At 46.2% G+C, this 19565-nt stretch overlaps 1 protein-coding gene across 5 annotated transcripts in view; it reads right to left on the bottom strand.

The window, feature by feature from the left end:
* Positions 1-19237, bottom strand: part of LOC138299206 (butyrophilin subfamily 1 member A1-like) — a 944067-nt gene extending 924830 nt beyond the window's left edge. For 2 of the 5 annotated variants that reach the window (XM_069237323.1, XM_069237324.1), the window contains exon 1: positions 12501-12765. The gene's annotated coding sequence lies outside the window, so the exon portion shown is untranslated. Of the gene's footprint in view, positions 1-12500; positions 12769-19011 lie in introns of those variants that run through there. The other 3 variants (XM_069237321.1, XM_069237322.1, XM_069237320.1) reach the window with 3 other exon arrangements.
* Between the last annotated feature and the right edge of the window lie 328 nt (positions 19238-19565).

Here is a 19565-nt window from a genome sequence, read left to right as displayed (position 1 = left end):
TCAGCTGCCTATGGGCTTTGACATGATATAAGACATTGCATTTTGTATTCAGCTTAGATGCCTATTGGCTTTGACATGACACTAGACATTGCATTTGATATTTAGGTTAGCTGCCTATTGCCTTTAACATGACATTGCATTTGATATTTAGGTTAGCTGCCCATTGCCTTTAACGTGGAGTTAGACATTGCAGTTGAGAATCCAAGCTGTATTTTTCCAAGCTGTGTTTTTGCACCAGATGAACCAAGATGTTTTGCTCTCACAGTAGACTAGACCTGATAAGAGAGAGTACATGGGCGTTGTTTTTCCTCGCTTGAGCTTGGGAACAGGAGTAGTCTTGGAGACCTGGCCAGTCTCCAAAAGGCTTGCTCAGTTTCCCAGGTCTGAGAGGAGGGGGCACACCTTTGTAACGAATGTAACAGGCTGCAGAGAGTGAGATTCGAATCTGCCGGACCTCGTGCTGGAGCTTGGCGCCAGCTGCCAGCATCCCGTGTGAGTAGATGAAACTCTTTCTCGCGGCTGACAGGGGTCATCAGCTTGCAGACCTTAGAAAGATGTAGCTGTAAATAGTTCCTACACGGTGAAGTATTTGTTTTGCTTTGCATTCAATATCTTATAAATATAACCTGCTGTGTATATTGCAAACTGATATATTTTGTTTGATTAACGCGGACTTGAAAGCTACTAATTCGTCATTCATATAACAACAATAAAAGTCTTCTTTGACCTCAGAAGTGCATTTCTGTTGTGTTATGTTAGTGCTTAGAAACTAAATAAGAGGAAAGCACTACACTACTAGGCTCTCCGTCTGCTCTATTTAGATGCTGGTGGTTTCCGGATGATAATCTGTCCATGTCCTACCGTCTCTGCCAGAATTTTCTACGCATGTTGATGGTGTAATAGGCAAAAGCAGCTGTTGGAGGGAGTACAGCCAAAATTTCCACCAGCACAATCACAATGTGCCTTCCTGTTGAAGTAACTATAAAAACGTCCACACCTGAGTTTGCAGTTTTGAAGGTACGTAAGGTAGGAATTTACCTTTTCTGTTTTGTTCTACTTCTGTTTCCATCATGAACCCGCTTGTCCAAGTCCTTGCTTTGCTGCTGCTACTTGACCATGAAGCAAATCAACCCCTTTGAAGCAGGAATAGGAGGTACTTTTTTCACTTCTTGTCATTTGAATTGTTTGTACATTTGCTTTGGATCCGTACATTTCCAAAAATATCCTACAAGCATCTTTTTGACTAATGTGTTGTGCATATGTGTGTAATATTGTTGGTTAAGAAATTTAAAGAAACACACCAACATTTATGTTTTGTGGTTTGCCAAATTTGTGCAAGCTTCCATTACGATAAGGGACAGTTTCACAAATTTTGACATAAATCAAAATACATAGGCCCTCATTCTTGGACCGCCAGGGCCGCGGGCAACGGAAGCACCGCCAACAGGCTGGCGGTGCTTCATTGCCCATTCTGACCGCAGCGGTAAAGCCGTGGTCAGAAAAGGGATCGGGCGGTTTCCCGCCGGATTTCCCCTGGCTGGGCTGAACCTCCATGGCGGCGCTGCAAGCAGCGCCGCCATGGAGATTCCGACCCCCTTCCCGCCAGCCTGTTCCTGGCGGTTTTTACCGCCAGAACAGGATGGCGGGAACGGGTGTCGTGGGGCCCCTGGGGGCCCCTGCACTGCCCATGCCACTGGCATGGGCAGTGCAGGGGCCTCTTAACATGGCCCCAGCATGATTTTCACTGTCTGCATAACAGACAGTGAAAATCGCGACGGGTGGCGACGGGTGCAACTGCACCCGTCGCACCCCTGCAACACCGCCGGCTCCATTTGGAGCCGGCTTCTGTGTTGCAGGGCCTTTCCCGCTGGACCGGCGGGCGTTCCCTTGGCAGGCGCCAGCCGGCCCAGCGGGAAAGTCTGAATGGCCTCCGCGGTCTTTTGATGGCAGAGCGGCCATATGGCGGAGACCGCATGGCGGGCGGCGCGGTCAGAATGACCGCCATAATGTGTTCATATTGGTGTGTTCAATTATTTATTGTAAATTGAGAAATTATAAACAAATGCCTCACACATTTTTTGAATACTATTTTTTGAATATGTTTGTTGCATTTACCATAATTCAGTAATAGCACTAGACAAGATAAATTGTTTTTTTTTCAAAATAAATGTCAAATCAGCGTTACTTCTAAACTTAAATCACAATTTTATTTATTCGTGGTACATTTACCCTTATCGAGTGCATTTTCTGTATTTTATCAAATTAAAATTTAGTTTTAATACGTAATGTAAATGTTTTTTTTCTTTTATTAAGTTAAAATGAACACACCTGTATTCCTGCATAGAAATAAAAATATAAATTGTATTTCTTGGTGTAAGTATCCATGCTTGCTCAAAAATTGTACTGTCCATTACATTTTTAATTATTTTTCTAATGTCTGTATTGTACAAATAGGTCATTTAAAAAATATTTTGTATTTACTGTCATAAATGTAAGTAAGAAAATGTATTTCACATTTTCATCAATAACAATGCAGTGTACATGAATAATATTAGGAGGACAAATTGTCTGGAAGTAAATCTTTTTAATAATAAATGACCTACTTCTCTCATGTAAATTTATTTTGCAATTAAAAAACAGAAATAAAGGAATGGAATAAACAAAACTTTCTTGCTTAGTTGCCCATAACGTGCCTCCTACAGGTAGTCCAAGAGTAGCCTCCTCAAGAAGGGGCATTTTGTGAGCACCACACAACTTTTTCTTTGGGAAGGATGAGTAAAGGTAAGAGAGGTGGGAGAGTGTTGGCTGGTTGAGGTAGAGGGAGCTAGAGTCAGTGATTTGGTTGTGTCTGTATGTTTGGCAGTTGCATGTGGGTCTGGTGTTTGTTCTGTATGTTTGGATGTGTGTTTTTTTGCTGGAGTGTATTAGCATTTGCTTTTGGTTGGTGTTGCTTTGTGTATAGATGTGATTTTGTGTAAGTGTGCTGGATTATATGATTGTGTTCTGGTGGTTAGTGTGATTGTGGTGTGGATGTGGTAGTGGTTGTGGGTGTGGGTGTGGAGGTGGTTGTGGGTCTGGTGGCACTTGTGGTGCATGTGGGTGTGGTTGTGGTACTTGTGGTTGTGGGCGTGGGTGTGGTGGTTGTGGTGCTTGTGGGTGTTGAGCATGTGGTGCATGTGTGTATAGTGTCAATAGTGTGTGTATGATGTTCGTGTGTCTGTAGCAGGCTGGCATGGCTTATAGTGGGTACCTGATGTTACTTACACCTTGTGCCAGGTCCAGTTATCCCTTATTAGTAGATAAGTAGTGTTCTAGCAGCTTAGGCTGATAGAGGTAGCTATAGCAGAGCAGCTTAGGCTGAACTAGGAGACATGCAAAGCTCCTACTATACCAGTTATATCATGTAGCACTGTATCATGGGAATCACAATACTCAGTGTTACTAAAAATAAAGGTACTTTATTTTAGTAACAATGTGCCAAAAATACCTCAGAGGATATACTCCCTTAGGAGGTAAGTAATATACACAAAATATACACACAAATCAAAATCAGGTAAGTAAACAGTTAGAAAAGTAGTGCAAACACTGCAGAATACAATATGATGCAATAGGCCTAGGGGCAACACAAACCATATACTAAACAATGGTGGAATGCGAACCACTTAGGAACCCCAGGCCTAGTAAAGTGAGTAGATGGTCGCTGGGACTGTTAGAAAACACTAAGGGTGTCCAAGATACCCCACCCCAAGACCCTGAAAAGTAGGGGTAAAGTTACCCTACTTCCCTAGAAACACACTAAAGTCGTGATAGGAGATTCTGCAAAGACCACAACTGACTGCAAAGCACTGAAGACGGATTCCTGGACCTGACGACCTGTGAAGGAAGGTGACCAAGTCCAAGAGTCACAAAAGTATCCAGGGGGGTAGGAGCCCACTAAACCCCAAATGAAGGTACAAAATGGCTGCCTCCAGGTGGAAGAAGCTGAAGATTCTGCAACAACGGAAAATGCCAGGAACTTCTCCTTTCTACAGAAGATATCCTACTACGTGCTGGAGGATGCAGAGTTGCTTCAACGCAGAAAGAACGCAAACTGGCCTTGCTAGCTGCAAAGGTCACGGTTGAAGAAAATGGGTGCTGCCCGGGCCCAGGAAGAACCAGGAGGTCGCCCCTTGGAGGAGGAGACAGAGGGGGCGTTCAACAGCACACAGAGCCCACGCAGAAGCAGGCAGCACCCGCAGAAGCACTTGAACAGGCGTTCAAGAAATCTGAGCATGGCGGTCGTCTCAACACTACAAAGCACGAAGCCGGTGGTGAACTCAGCGAGTTGTGCAATGCAGAACGGAGTGCTGGGGACCTGGGCTATGCTGTGCATGAAGGATTCCTTTAAAAAATACACAAAAGCCCTAGCAGCTGCAGTTCATGCAGTACACAGGATTACTGTCTGGCGTGGGGAGGCAAGGACTTACCTCCACCAAATTTGGACAGAAGAACCTCTGGACTGTCGGGGTCACTTGGATCCAGCTCCTGTGTTCCAGGGACCAGGCTCGTCAAGATGAGAGGAGACCCAGAGGACCAGTGATGCAGAAGTTTGGTGCCTGCTTCAACAGGGAGAAGATTCCGTCGACCCACAGGAGATTTCTTCTTGGCTTCCAGTGCAGGGTGAAGGCAGACAGCCCTCAGAGCATGCACCACCAGGAAACAGTCGAGAAAGCCAGCAGGATTAGGCACTATAATGTTGCTGGTAGTTGTCTTGCTACTTTGTTGTGGTTTTGCAGGCATCCTGGAGCAGTCAGCGGTCGATCCTTGGCAGAATTCGAAGAGGGAGATGCAGAGGAACTCTGGTAAGCTCTTGCATTCGTTATCTGACAAGAAACCCCTAGGAGAGACCTTAAATAGCCCTCAGAGGAGGATTGGCCACCTAAACAGGTAAGCACCTATCAGGAGGGGTCTCTGACATCACCTGCTGGCACTGGCCACTCAGAGGTCTCCATAGTGCCCTCACACCTCTGCATTCCAGATGGCAGAGGTCTGGGACACACTGGAGGAGCTCTGGGCACCACCCCTGGGGTGGTGATGATCAGGGGAGTGGTCACTCCACTTTCCTTTGTCCAGTTTTGCGCCAGAGCAGGGGCTGGTGGATCTCTGAACCCGTGTAGACTGGTTTATGGAAGGAGGTCACCATCTGTGCCCTTCAAAGCATTCCCAGAGGCCAGGAGAGGCTGCTCCTCTCAGGCCCTTAACACCTATTTCCAAAGGAAAAGGATGTAACACCCTCTCTCAGAGGAAATCCTTTGTTCTGCCTTCCTGGGATTGGGCTGTCCAGACCCCAAGAGGGCAGAAGCCTGTCTGTGGGTTGGCAGTGTTGGAGTGCATATATTAAAAGAAATATTTATACGAAGCGTTCAATATAATGTGTGATAAAGGTGCATAGAAAATGTGTTAACGTAGAGAGAAATAATGCACGCATTTGAAATGTGCCACACGGGGAGTGGCTACCAATGTATTCGAAGACTAATGAAAAGGCTTATTAATTCTGAATTATTATGCTATAATGTTTGAATTTGCATTAGCATATCAGAATTAAGGTTATATGTTAAGAGTTTGCTTCATTAAACAAAAAGGCTTTAACTTAGCAAGGGATTGGGCCTAGCTGCCTGGCCTCATATTTGAATTGTATTTTGTAACGTGTAGTGTGCTGTTTTCCCTGAAGGACACGAAGCTGCACTTTTCCAGGAGCTATGTGTGTGTAACCGTAGTAAATTCTTTCTCATGAGAACCGGCTTGCTCAAGGCGATGTTCTTGCTAAATGCAAAGGTGTAACTCGTAACAGGCGCTATACGACGACGTGTTTGGTAATGTGACCCATGCATGGAGTAGCACGGCACTGTATATCGAGTTGTTACAAGGTAGCCTGATGTCAAGGGTTGGTGATGGGTGTGGTGCTACATTACCGCGGACAGGTGCCCTGGATTTGCCGGGAGAGTCCCGGTTTTCCACCTGCTGTCCCAGCAGATTTCGGGAAGTTTAGCTTCTGTCCTGGTTCTTCCCTCCACAGTAATGCACAGCACGAAGCTGAGCCCAACTCAGCCCAGCTCCAGTTAAGTGGCTGCTATGAAAATGACAATCATGTGTGCCTGTGCAAGGGTGAGACCCTGCAATGTGGATCCCATTAGTCTGCTCCTGCCAGGGTTGTGGAGTTAAATGGGGTAGGTGTTGGGAATTTATGCTTGGGGAGGGGTGCAGTGAGACCAGGCCGTAACCTTGCTTCCTGAACAGCAAACAGTCCCGCTACTCATTCCTGCTCAATAAATGCTTAGGGACATTGTAGCCAATGGTCCAAAATTATTGCCCACAATTAAAACAAGCTGTCTCGATAATTAGGCGCCCTGGAATGACGTCTGTTTGCACTATGCAGAATTCCATCCATGTGCACGAGAAAGGGAACTATGACTCGTGAAATGTTTTGAGGTTCATGCAGAAGCCTTAGTTCATTCATGTCAGCAAAAACCCAGGCGCCTCCTATACTCTCTGCAGACAGGGTTCAATTTTGGTGCGATTCGGTATTCTTGCGTGTCCTGACATTTGGGGATCTCAGGTATTGCTGCCCTTTAATAATCTGCCGTTTGTTAACCTCGGGTCACGCTGTGATGTGGGATTTCAGTTTGTGCTGCGGCACATGACCCCCGGTTTGTGATGTTTCGTTTTTCTGCCATGTCCAGTGTGTGTTTGGTCTTATGACCCCCAGTTTGTGTGTGGTGTGTGACCTCCGGTCTCTGGTGTAGAGCCTTGGTCTCTGCCATGGTGTGATGCCCCCAGATTGTGCTGTGGTGGGGCCACACATTCCCGCTTGGGGTGTGCTGTTTCCCACGTGACTCGAACACTGCATAATTCTTTAGCAAGAAATCAAGTACATAGCGACAATGTTCTTTTTAGATAGTTTTGTGGCTAAGATGGACAAAATAATGTCCCTGATCTGGGTTTGAGGCTACACAGGACAGTGCAAACAAATACATTAATTTATCTTGTAATGTGAAGTTTTGTATGGCTATGCGGCAGAAAAGACGTAAGGGAAGAAACAGGATCCAGATGAAGGATTGGATGGCTCGACTAGTGATGTTAAGTGGTCCTAGGCGTTAACATGTTTGTGTGTTCTAGGTGTGGAGCGCTTGCTACCCTAGAGTGTACATTAACGCGTTGTGCCAAGGGGGTCTTGGGTGCTATTTGGTTCTTAGGATTGGGGTGTTTGGACTTTCGAACCATCTTAGTTGTGGACATCTGCATCTAGAGGGCATGCTTGGGGTGGTTTTATGTGTGCTCTGGGCTATGCTGGCACTCTCTGGATGTGCATTCCTTTAATACTTGTGGGTTTTTTACTTTTATTCTTTCCAGGTTAGTTCTGGCTGTGGCTGGGTATTCATGATGAGCTTCGAGTGAGTGCTCTGGAGATGAGTCAGAGGATATGTGAAGTCCTCGCTAGGCTTGTCAGTGTGTTATAAAAGTATTCAGACTCCATCCACATGTGATATGGGCTACTGAAAGGTCTGCGCTCACCTCACCATATTTACACAAGATGGCCGGTGCATGTAATAGTCGTTCGGTTGTGAATGGGAGACCGCATCATTACTTCTGCCACAACAACGGCAGTAACCGCGTATGTTGATGAATAGTGCTGCGATGCCCACGAAACTGGGTGGTCAAAGGCAGACTCGGATTTCAGTTTATATTTTTGAGGCTATCGTTAAAAAATTCTTATCATTTACATTGTCTTGTACATTTCTGAAACTTGTCTTATGGAGTTCCTCACTGAGTTTGTAAAAGGATCCACTTGATGAACGTGGATGACGGGCACAACGCCAGGCAGTAATATTTGGGGCTTGGCAATAGCCACTGGGTGGTCTCCTGCAGTACCAATTCTTTGAGTATATGCAGCCCTGCTGAACGGGTTTAGTCCCTTTTGTAATTTTAGACACCTTGGAAATCATATACTGTTTAAAATACATTGAACATTCACAATTGAACTAAGGACCACAAAACTAAGGTCAGTGTAGAAGTGAGGCTGCCCTTTAATTGACATCATTAAAAAGAATCGCTACCCGAAGTCATCTTCTCCATCAGTACTCTTCAGTTCAACAATTGTATTCTTTTGGAAGGCCTCTAAGAATTTAACTGGCAGCATGGGGAGTGGTGGATAGTCCTACCTGCTGGGTAATGGAACACCTCAAGAAGACTAATGCATTGGTGCCAGTAGACATAAGTTTGTCAGCTTTGTAGGGTCGCCTACACACAGGGTAGTTAATTATGGGTGGGGCAAGGAAGCTTAGTTGCTCGAGAGCCACGCGGTAGAGCGCCTGGCTCAGAATAATTGTTAGCTCGTATTAAGATCCCTCCACCCCCAGTCACGACACAAGAGGGGTTGGGGGGGTCAGCCAATAAACTTAGAGCTGCACTAGGTTCTCCCTTGTGCCCCGGGAGATAAGTGGAGATTGTCCATGACGGTTCACCTATTTTTCTGGTGCCCCAGCAGTGTTTGCCTTCACATGGGTCAAGAGTGCTGGGTACGGTATTGGTTCTTTTCAGGCAAGGCGGCGGCCTTAAGAGCAGTAGGAGCAGCCCTGATGGTTATCTGTCAAGTCATTTTGTAGAGAGGCACACGCTGGTATGTACTCTGGGGAAATGTAAACAAGTGGCCGGTGGTCCTCCGTCTGCTATTGACGTTATATTTGGCCTGTGCTGCAATGACAAAGTTATTTCCGCTTTGCTTATGCTTCACTTCTGTGCAACCTACTCATTCTTGTTTCCTTTGTTTCAATAGCAGGACATCGTATATGGTATGGGTGCTCCGGCACTCCATTGTTCGGCAGGCGGCTTCCAGGTTGCCACCACACCGCAAGCCTCTGCCGGCATCATTTCAGATTACCCAATAGTGTGGGATCAGTGGTCTGAATCCCTCAAGAGGCAGCGACTGGTCCAGTGGGTGAAGGGGTGCGTGGGACTTCTGTCCCAAGATCTCATTGTCGTACAGTGTGGAGACCTGGACCTGGGAGAGGCAAGTATACCGCTGTAGTGCCACAGTCCAGGGTGCGCAGGGAATACCTCACTCAGGCTGCTTGAAGCTGCAGGCAGGTGCTAAGAAGAGCGTGCGGGGGACTTCTGTTCCCGGACGGAGGGGAGACCTGGACCTGGGAGGGGCAAGTATACCGCAGTAGGGTCCCGGTCCAGGGCACGCGGGGAGTACCCCACACAGACAGTTTGAAGGTCAGGTGCTAAAAAGAGGGTGCATTCCTCTGATAAGGTTGATTGAGGTCTGTTTCCCTCAGTTCGTTTGGAGGTGGGGAGGGAGAAGGACCTCTGGGCCCCTGGTCGCCCTCGTGGCGTGAGAGGAGATAATAAATTCACCCTAAGCAACAGAGGGGTACAGAAGACAGGGTTCCCTGGATAACACCAAAGGTAGGGTCCTGCAGTCCTGAATCAACCGGCGGATGTACACACAAGCTTGGGGGGTTAGGGTGCCCAGATCGCTGGGGTGGGCACGGGGCTCCCGCTTCCGGCCACCTCGTTGCACCCCTACGGCAGATTGGTGTTGGGGGGAGGGGCGGAACCCGGAGCACAAGGACAAGGGACGGTGAGGTGTTGGGAACCGCCCCACCCCAAGGATACAGGTGAAGTACGGTTCACCTGTGTGGTCCAACGGTGTTCGGGACGCGGGTGGATCCTTGGTTGTGTCGTTATCATGGTTGATTTGTGATAGGATTGAACTTTGACTACACAATATGTTTTATGATTTATGAATGTTAATTATTTTATGACAGGATTGAATTTTGACTACACAACATGTTTTATGATTTTAATATTTGACATTTGCAAATAAAATTATCCCAATGCCAAAAAATAATCAGTCTTTGTCGGTTTACGGTTGGCGGGTGTTCGGGCGGGGGCCTACTGGAGGCATACGGGTTCTATGTCAGTCAATGCAAGCTCTTTGTCTGGTCTTTCTTCAACGAAGCACTTGCCCCGCCAATATGTCTGTCAGGACAACCTATGCCTGCAGAAATGTGGAGACTTTTATGAACAACAACATGCCCCTAGTAAATGTCCTCTGACCCCCAACGTTAGGTCGCCAAGCCAACCGTTTGTGAAAAATTCTTGGATTGCAAAGGCCAGATACAGCAAAGACAAGCCGATTCAAAGTGCCACTGCTGCCATGAGCATGAAATAGAGACACATGAGGAAAAAGAAGTTCACTTGCAGTCAAACATATCGGAAAAATGAACAATTATCCACGTCCAAGGCGTTACAAACCCGCCCCAAGGAGGGACAATCGTAAAGCATGATACAGGATTTTTGAAGGGCAAGCCCATGAACGAGTGATAGTGATGGGCGTGAGGTGGATGTGGTTAAAAGCACAGATACATACCAACACGTCGGAAAAGCAGCGCTTGCGCGCTGCCATGCTCGGCCTAAAAAGTACAGCAAAGCACTCATCACATTGTCTGCTACAGAGACCCATACATTCTGCAGTGCACTACATAAACACGTCCACGTCACCCACCCACATGCGAATGTACACTACATAAATATTACACTCTCACACGGTCACCGTATTTCATCAAACACCAATACATGAAGGACAAACATCGCACACTTTCGGGCACCTAAGTCTCTCTCTTCCTCCCTCCCTCCCTCTCTACCCCTCTCTCTCTCCTTCTCTCTTTCTCTCCAAACTATTCCTCCTACCCCCGCATTCACACACACACACACACACCCACACTCCAGGGACGTGCCAAGAATGCTACAAGACGATGTGAACAGAAGTCTAATATATTTCTTTCTTTAGTTCTGCGATTTTTCAGCTGTATGGAATTGACATTACTCATCTTGTTTTGACAGTGTAACCAGGTCTCCATAGACGTCATTTCATTTCACCCAGACACCATTTCATGGCTCCCACAGACCTGCAGCAGGTTCCATTATATTCTGACACTGGATCATCATCTTCGGAGATTCGCATTATCATCATGAGCTCGAGCTGACACTCTCTCGGTGCACGCGCAGAAGACATGACGGGCATCGCTACCAAATAATTATGAATTCAAATGTTATGCACACTAAGCAGATATTTTTCAGTGACGATATCTTGGCTCTTTGAAAACATCTCTCCTTTTATGAGTGCCACATTCTTTTCAAAGCTTACATGATGCGGCTGTTCCCAAAGAAACGAAAGGACATTGTTGCCTGTGGTATCCCATGGGTAAGTGTTTTAAATGGGCCGGTACTGTCCGGTACGGTGTGCCGCACTTTTTTATTTTTAGAGGGAGATCACCTGCACTTCTCAAGAAAAACGTAATACTTTAAATTGGAGAGTACCAGCACTTCTCAGAAATTAGCAGGTACTCTGGCACAGAATATCTGCACTTATATTTTTCCATTTCAGTCACTGCCTAGGGTAAATAAAATGTGCGATTTATTTTTGACATGATTCCGGGACAGCTCTCCCAGTGTTTCAGATACCGTCTGTATCTAAGGGCAAAGCGCCCAACTTTACTATCATAGGACCTTGTGCTTTGGTAAGAGGTGGTGAAATGTGAAAGGTTTCAGAATCTTGAAACTAGTCATGTTTGGACAATGTCGACTTGAAGCTAAGCACAGACTCGAGAGACATCTCAGCGTCATCTCAGAGACAACTGGTTATAGTCAGAGCAAAGGCCGCTCTTTGGAAGATCAGAACTCATGCTAAACTTGCTTCCAAATGCCGGCTGACAGGCTACATGCGGAACAGAAAAGGGACATTTCTTTTTGTCCATTTCATACTTTATTTCTCCGTTTGATGTCGAGCGTCATATCCTCTGTGGCTGTTTCTGCCGCTGTTTCACTATTTTATGTTTTTGACCAGGTGCTCTGCTTCAAAATGTAACTCGGTCAGGGGACTTTATTTAAATCACAAAATAGTTTGTGTTTGGACTTAGTTGAACTGTTTTTTTAAGTGGTCTGTGCAGGAGTATGTAAAACTAAAACAATAAAATAAATAAATAAATTACTTGGAAGTTTTGCTGCATGTTGCATAACACTGTGTCCAGCCATGTGGAGGACGGACACTGCTTTTAATTCCTTAGAGGTTGTGTGCTAAGGAGAAATCGTGATTAAATATGCAGAGGTGCCACCCCGCCCCCCCCCCCCCACCCCACCCTTCCCGCCACCCCTTCGCCCCCTCCTCCCCTAAACACAAGCCAGCCGCCACTGATTGTTAAGGGTGCAGTCTTTTATCGTTCGCGTCCTCTTCGCCGGCTGTGTTAGCGCTAAGCCTTTTATCCCGCGCTTAATGGCCTTGCAGCGCTATACAACAAAGAGTACTGCTGTTCGCCACGCTCAATAACTCTCTTTCTATCGATCGAAAAATACTGTGCCTGCCACGTCGGGTTGCGAGCTGCAGGCGCATTAACCTGCCGCTCTACCTTGCCAACATTCACCGTTCACACATCTACAGTGGGTGAGAAGTCACTTACCCGATGATGGACCGGACATGTGTCCCCTCACTCCGCCTAGGCCACACCCAAGGACACCATTAGACCAGGCCTTAACTGCATCTAATGGACTGTAGATCTGTCCAGGGTGGGGGCGGTCAGTCCTCCAGCAGCTCAGAGCACACAGGGCTGTAGCAGTCACTTTTTCCTGTCACCCTTTTCTGCCCGTGGACACAACTACATTCGCTGTTCGAAAACAGCTTGAAAGTGAAAGTGAACGTGAACGTACATGTGCAGTCCATAAAACCGGTTTGGCGAGAGGTGGAGACAGTGGACGAGTCAGGACCGAGGCTGCCTGGGCAGGGTTTGCAGTTTTAGATGTGCTTGTTGTAGCAAATGCCCCAGTCTGAGCCTGCATGCTCAGTTTCGCATGCACAGTTTCTTTTGTTTATAAATATTCATAGAGGGCAGGTAATGTTAGGATGTGCTGGATGGCGGGAGGCGCCTGACCTTGGGGCAGGGGAGCCATAATCAAGTCTGTGTCCAGCTCAACTTTCTGTGATTGTGGGTAAACCTTTTAATCTCTCCCTGTGCCTACCAAAATGAATGTGAACTGGTACTAATGTAAACAGCTCCAATACCCTTGGGTCGAGTTCGTGCTGTGTAAAACTGCAATAACAGAAAAAATATTTCACGATTTCTGAGATTACAGACTGGGTTATTTTCAGAGCGCGCTTTACGTCATTTGATGATCATCCAGCTAATGTAGAAACAGGAAGACTACAATTATGTGGCATTGTTAAACCAAATAATGCAGCAAGAATAACTAAATCATTTGTCAAGAAAATTCTAATTATGCAGCAGAAAATGGCAAAGGGTGTATATCCATCATTATTTGGAAAGAACAACTGCAAAATTACTAATTCCAAGCGCAGCTACCCCAAGGGGCATCCTGGCCCCTTGTCCCCCTGAACAATTGGCTGTCAGTGGTGGTGATGGCGAGCAGTCACAGGCTTCTCAGGGAGGTAGCATGTGGGGTTACTCCAGCTCAGAGCACAATAATTACACAGTTTCGCAGTAACTAAGGCCCATAGTTATACTTTTTGACGCAAAACTGCGCCGGCGCCTGGTTAAAGAGGTGACGGAACACCAGCACCAACTGTTTGTCACATCAAAGTTGCCAATCAGTAGGAGAGAGGGTATATGGCAACAAATTGTTGACAAGATAAACAGTGTGGCAGAAGTGCGCAGAACAGTCATTGAGTGCAAGAAAAACTGGCATGACTGCAAACACAGGACCAAGGAAAAGATGGCCAGGAACAGGAAGGCAGCACTGGAGACTGGAGGGGGGAGTCCAGCACACCAGGAGGCCCTGGACCACATGGAGGAGATGGTCGCAGCCGTCATCCCTGAGGAGATCGTCACAGGGATTCAAGGACAGGACAGCGCAGACTACCAGGAGACAACGCACATGCAGGGTAAGTCGCATGGGGAATTGAAATGCACGAATGTCAACTGCAACCGGGGGGGGGGAAATACCTACTACACATTGCATGTAAGTCATCATATACATGGAGTGGCATGGATAAAGGGGCACGGCAGGGGGCATGGCCCGTTCTGAGAAGACCTGGGGCACACCATTACACAACACCAACAACAGTCCCATGGGGGCATGCTGTCATGCCAACGATGGAGCAAAGGGAAAGCCACGACAGGAGGGAAGGCGACTACGTCAAACTTACATCCTGGCACTCGTCAGCCAACATACCTCCTACATTATATAGGGCCCTATTAGCAATCCTCTAGCCAAACCGACAACTGCAATGTAACTGCGACAACAGTTGCCACTACCACCTCTGATCTGTGTGCAGCTCAAGCAGCCAATGGCAGTAACCTCCCCATGGAACATACATACCTAAATAAGGGGGTGAGGATGACATCTGCAACAATACACCTGCACAGTCAGAGGACGAAATAGGACACTGATACGACTATCAGGGCAATCCAATGTAACACACATTACCCAACATCAGCAGGACCCATTAACAATGTCAACATCCATATCAGATCATAACATTGCCATGCATAGGATATGCAACATGTCAATTCCATTTAAGTCGATGTGAACGATCAGGGATTGGGGCAGGTCCAGATTGTTAAGTGTGCTGCCAGGGCCATCAGAACACCCACAGCCAGTGAAAGGTCTCACCATGAGAATGGATATACACGGAGGGTCGAGTAGGACAAGAAGGTGGCAATTCTCTATTTGGCATAAACCAACACCTAGAGGCGATGAGGCTGACAAGTCTGATAACTCAATAACATACATGTGACACACAGGTGGGCCAAACAATGCCCATCAGAAGGACTGCAGATATTAATACAAAACAAGATCACAAAGTGAATTCATCAAAAGGCAGGCACGTCACGTCAAAATTGGCACAACACAGACACCCTAATTGTACCCTGTTTCATTGCAGAGGAAGATGGATTCCCTGCCGATATGCCTGTCCCAGATTTACCTGATGACATGGATGACGAGCCGATAAACATTCCCCAGGAGACTATCCAAAAGGTCCTTGAAACCCTCCAGACCCCACCTTCAGTCACAAGGAGGAGCACAGAACAAGCAGCCATCACAGACAATCCACCCACCACCCCAATTATAAGACCTGCCAGGTCCAATACAGCTGAGGACTCAGATGACACTGGCACCAGCTCTGAGAGAACTGTAGTTGGAGTACAGCGGAAGCTGGCCAAGGAGGTGCGGGTGGGGATGCAAAATATGGCAGCCAGCCTTGAGGGGGTGCGTTCGTGCATGATGTCATCTGCAGATCAGGCAGCAGCTATGCAAGCCCTAACATCTATCTTACAGGAACTGCAGAAAACCCAGAAGGAAATCAGCACAGCTGTAATACAGTTGACCCAACACCTACAACAGCAATCCTGTCAACGCGTGCACAAATGCAACATTGAACCCCTCAGGGCCGACCTGGCTGCCTACCATCGTGATGTGGCTGCTATTCTCAAGAACCAGCAGGCCCTCCTTGCAGCAGTACTGCCCTTAAGACCTTCACAGGGAGCAGCGACCGGGATGTCTGACTCCACGTCTTCTAACACTGAGGTGTGTGTTGCCCCTTCACAACCAACAACAACAAGGACAAAGCAGGCAACACACACATCAGAAGAAGAAGACATGGAACAGATCACATTCACAAGGAAAATGACTTGGAAGCACTAGTCCCTGCCACATGGCCAACTATTACCAAGGTCCTGCGCTTTGTAACTTGCCAGTCTTCCAACAACTGTACTCAAGCACTGTTTTGCAAACCACTGTATATCTTGTCACCCAGCCCAGTGATTGTTTCTCTCCTACTCATTGGCTAAGTCTGTCCCTCTGCACTGTCTGAAACAGCAACCCCAGCATGACAAAAGCATTTTGGTAAACCCTTGTGTTGGATCACAATGGAAGATATCACTATAATGGACTCACAATCATGGACAATGTACATATAGCACTACAGCACTTTTCAATAAATAGCACTTACACAACAAATCTGTCTCTGGGTAATGTGACATATCAACTGCACAGCAGATAATTGAAAAGTCCCTACTGTCAAATAACGTAGCTTGTCAATACAACTGTCCAGATATTATGTAGTTAGAGAAATCTGCACAGTGACCATGATGGCATCATACTCTGCCCATCCTGAGGGAATAATCTGATGAAGTGAGAAACCATACACCACCATGCTGTGTTGGACAGAAGAATGCTTCCTCAGGGGATAACTAAGTCATCAAATAGTGCCCGCTAAATGTTGTCAACGTGCAAAAATAACACAATAAACATGCCACACTAATCTAAGTAAACACTAAAAAAACTGCACAAATGAAGGTGTCTGAGTTAACATACAAATAGGTAATCATGCCGAACTGTGTCACAAATGATGTATGAGGGTCATGAAGACAAGAATACAAGATTGCCAATGAGAACTACTCATCTTATAAGGGTGTGCATGATCATCACACTGCAGTCAGACCTAAAACTGTTTCCCCAATATCAAGTCTGGAAGCACTGTTAGTGACCTTGAAAACACACTTATCAACAGAAACACATTGTCATCCATATTAACTGTGATTGGTGGTTGCAACAAAGGGTAGACACTTTGCAAGGTAGCTCTGGGTTAGCTGCCAATCGTACAGCTCAGTTGGGATTTGTTTGTAGCATTGGACACAGATTTTATAGTACAAAAGAGATGTACACGGAATCAAAACCCACAATCAAGTACCATTCAACACATACTATTAAGGGGTAACCAAATATTTATTAAAAGATAACCATAGATGAGGAAACTGAGGGAAAAATCTTACCTACCTTAATCTACCCTGACTACTCATTACCCACAACTGTCCCTAACTAACCTAAGCTTCACTTACTTATCACATGTAACGAAACGTTCTAAACATCTACCCACCACCCCCCTTATGCAACGGGAAACATTGAGGACAACACATACTAACCTAAACACATACTATCCTAAACAAATATATATTTTTTGGTAATTTTTTTGTAATGTTTTTTGCTTTTTTTTTTTTTACACACAAGAACCCCAACATACCCACACTCCAGGGACGTGCCAAGAATGCTACAAGACGATGTGAACAGAAGTCTAATATATTTCTTTCTTTAGTTCTGCGATTTTTCAGCTGTATGGAATTGACATTACTCATCTTGTTTTGACAGTGTAACCAGGTCTCCATAGACATCATTTCATTTCACCCAGACACCATTTCATGGCTCCCACAGACCTGCAGCAGGTTCCATTATATTCTGACACTGGATCATCATCTTCGGAGATTCGCATTATCATCATGAGCTCGAGCTGACACTATCTCGGTGCACGCGCAGAAGACATGACGGGCATCGCTACCAAATAATTATGAATTCAAATGTTATCCACACTAAGCAGATATTTTTCAGTGACGATATCTTGGCTCTTTGAAAACATCTCTCCTTTTATGAGTGCTACATTCTTTTCAAAGCTTACATGATGCGGCTGTTCCCAAAGAAACGAAAGGACATTGTTGCCTGTGGTATCCCATGGGTAAGTGTTTTAAATGGGCCGGTACTGTCCGGTACGGTGTGCCGCACTTTTTTATTTTTAGAGGGAGATCACCTGCACTTCTCAAGAAAAACGTAATACTTTAAATTGGAGAGTACCAGCACTTCTCAGAAATTAGCAGGTACTCTGGCACAGAATATCTGCACTTATATTTTTCCATTTCAGTCACTGCCTAGGGTAAATAAAATGTGCGATTTATTTTTGACATGATTCCGGGACAGCTCTCCCAGTGTTTCAGATACCGTCTGTATCTAAGGGCAAAGCGCCCAACTTTACTATCATAGGACCTTGTGCTTTGGTAAGAGGTGGTGAAATGTGAAAGGTTTCAGAATCTTGAAACTAGTCATGTTTGGACAATGTCGACTTGAAGCTAAGCACAGACTCGAGAGACATCTCAGCGTCATCTCAGAGACAACTGGTTATAGTCAGAGCAAAGGCCGCTCTTTGGAAGATCAGAACTCATGCTAAACTTGCTTCCAAATGCCGGCTGACAGGCTACATGCGGAACAGAAAAAGGACACATTTTGTATTCCATGGTTATAAAATTAACTCACAGATCAATTTTCCTTTGCCAATTATCTCAAAGGGAATCACCTCGCCCTCTTCCTTCAAATAATGAAAGGTTTTATGGTGCATGTAAGAAAAAAATTCAATTTACAAACCGTTTTCGCTAGCAATCGAATGAGTATTTACTTCAGCCAGAGCAGATATTCCTGGCATTTCTTTTTGTCCATTTCATACTTTATTTCTCCGTTTGATGTCGAGCGTCATATCCTCTGTGGCTGTTTCTGCCGCTGTTTCTCTATTTTATGTTTTTGACCAGGTGCTCTGCTTCAAAATGTAACTCGGTCAGGGGACTTTATTTAAATCACAAAATAGTTTGTGTTTGGACTTAGTTGAACTGTTTTTTTAAGTGGTCTGTGCAGGAGTATGTAAAACTAAAACAATAAAATAAATAAATAAATTACTTGGAAGTTTTGCTGCATGTTGCATAACACTGTGTCCAGCCATGTGGAGGACGGACACTGCTTTTAATTCCTTAGAGGTTGTGTGCTAAGGAGAAATCGTGATTAAATATGCAGAGGTGCCACCCCGCCCCCCCCCCACCCCACCCTTCCCGCCACCCCTTCGCCCCCTCCTCCCCTAAACACAAGCCAGCCGCCACTGATTGTTAAGGGTGCAGTCTTTTATCGTTCGCGTCCTCTTCGCCGGCTGTGTTAGCGCTAAGCCTTTTATCCCGCGCTTAATGGCCTTGCAGCGCTATACAACAAAGAGTACTGCTGTTCGCCACGCTCAATAACTCTCTTTCTATCGATCGAAAAATACTGTGCCTGCCACGTCGGGTTGCCAGCTGCAGGCGCATTAACCTGCCGCTCTACCTTGCCAACATTCACCGTTCACACATCTACAGTGGGTGAGAAGTCACTTACCCGATGATGGACCGGACATATGTCCCCTCACTCCGCCTAGGCCACACCCAAGGACACCATTAGACCAGGCCTTAACTGCATCTAATGGACTGTAGATCTGTCCAGGGTGGGGGCGGTCAGTCCTCCAGCAGCTCAGAGCACACAGGGCTGTAGCAGTCACTTTTTCCTGTCACCCTTTTCTGCCCGTGGACACAACTACATTCGCTGTTCGAAAACAGCTTGAAAGTGAAAGTGAACGTGAACTTACATGTGCAGTCCATAAAACCGGTTTGGCGAGAGGTGGAGACAGTGGACGAGTCCGGACCGAGGCTGCCTGGAGAGGGTTTGCAGTTTTAGATGTGCTTGTTGTAGCAAATGCCCCAGTCTGAGCCTGCATGCTCAGCTTCGCATGCACAGTTTCTTTTGTTTATAAATATTCATAGAGGGCAGGTAATGTTAGGATGTGCTGGATGGCGGGAGGCGCCTGACCTTGGGGCAGGGGAGCCATAATCAAGTCTGTGTCCAGCTCAACTTTCTGTGATTGTGGGTAAACCTTTTAATCTCTCCCTGTGCCT

This window comes from Pleurodeles waltl, chromosome 6 (assembly GCF_031143425.1).
Source record: "Pleurodeles waltl isolate 20211129_DDA chromosome 6, aPleWal1.hap1.20221129, whole genome shotgun sequence".
Taxonomy (NCBI): domain Eukaryota; kingdom Metazoa; phylum Chordata; class Amphibia; order Caudata; family Salamandridae; genus Pleurodeles; species Pleurodeles waltl.
Note: the sequence above shows the minus strand (reverse complement) of the source record. Positions and strands in the feature narration are given on the sequence as shown.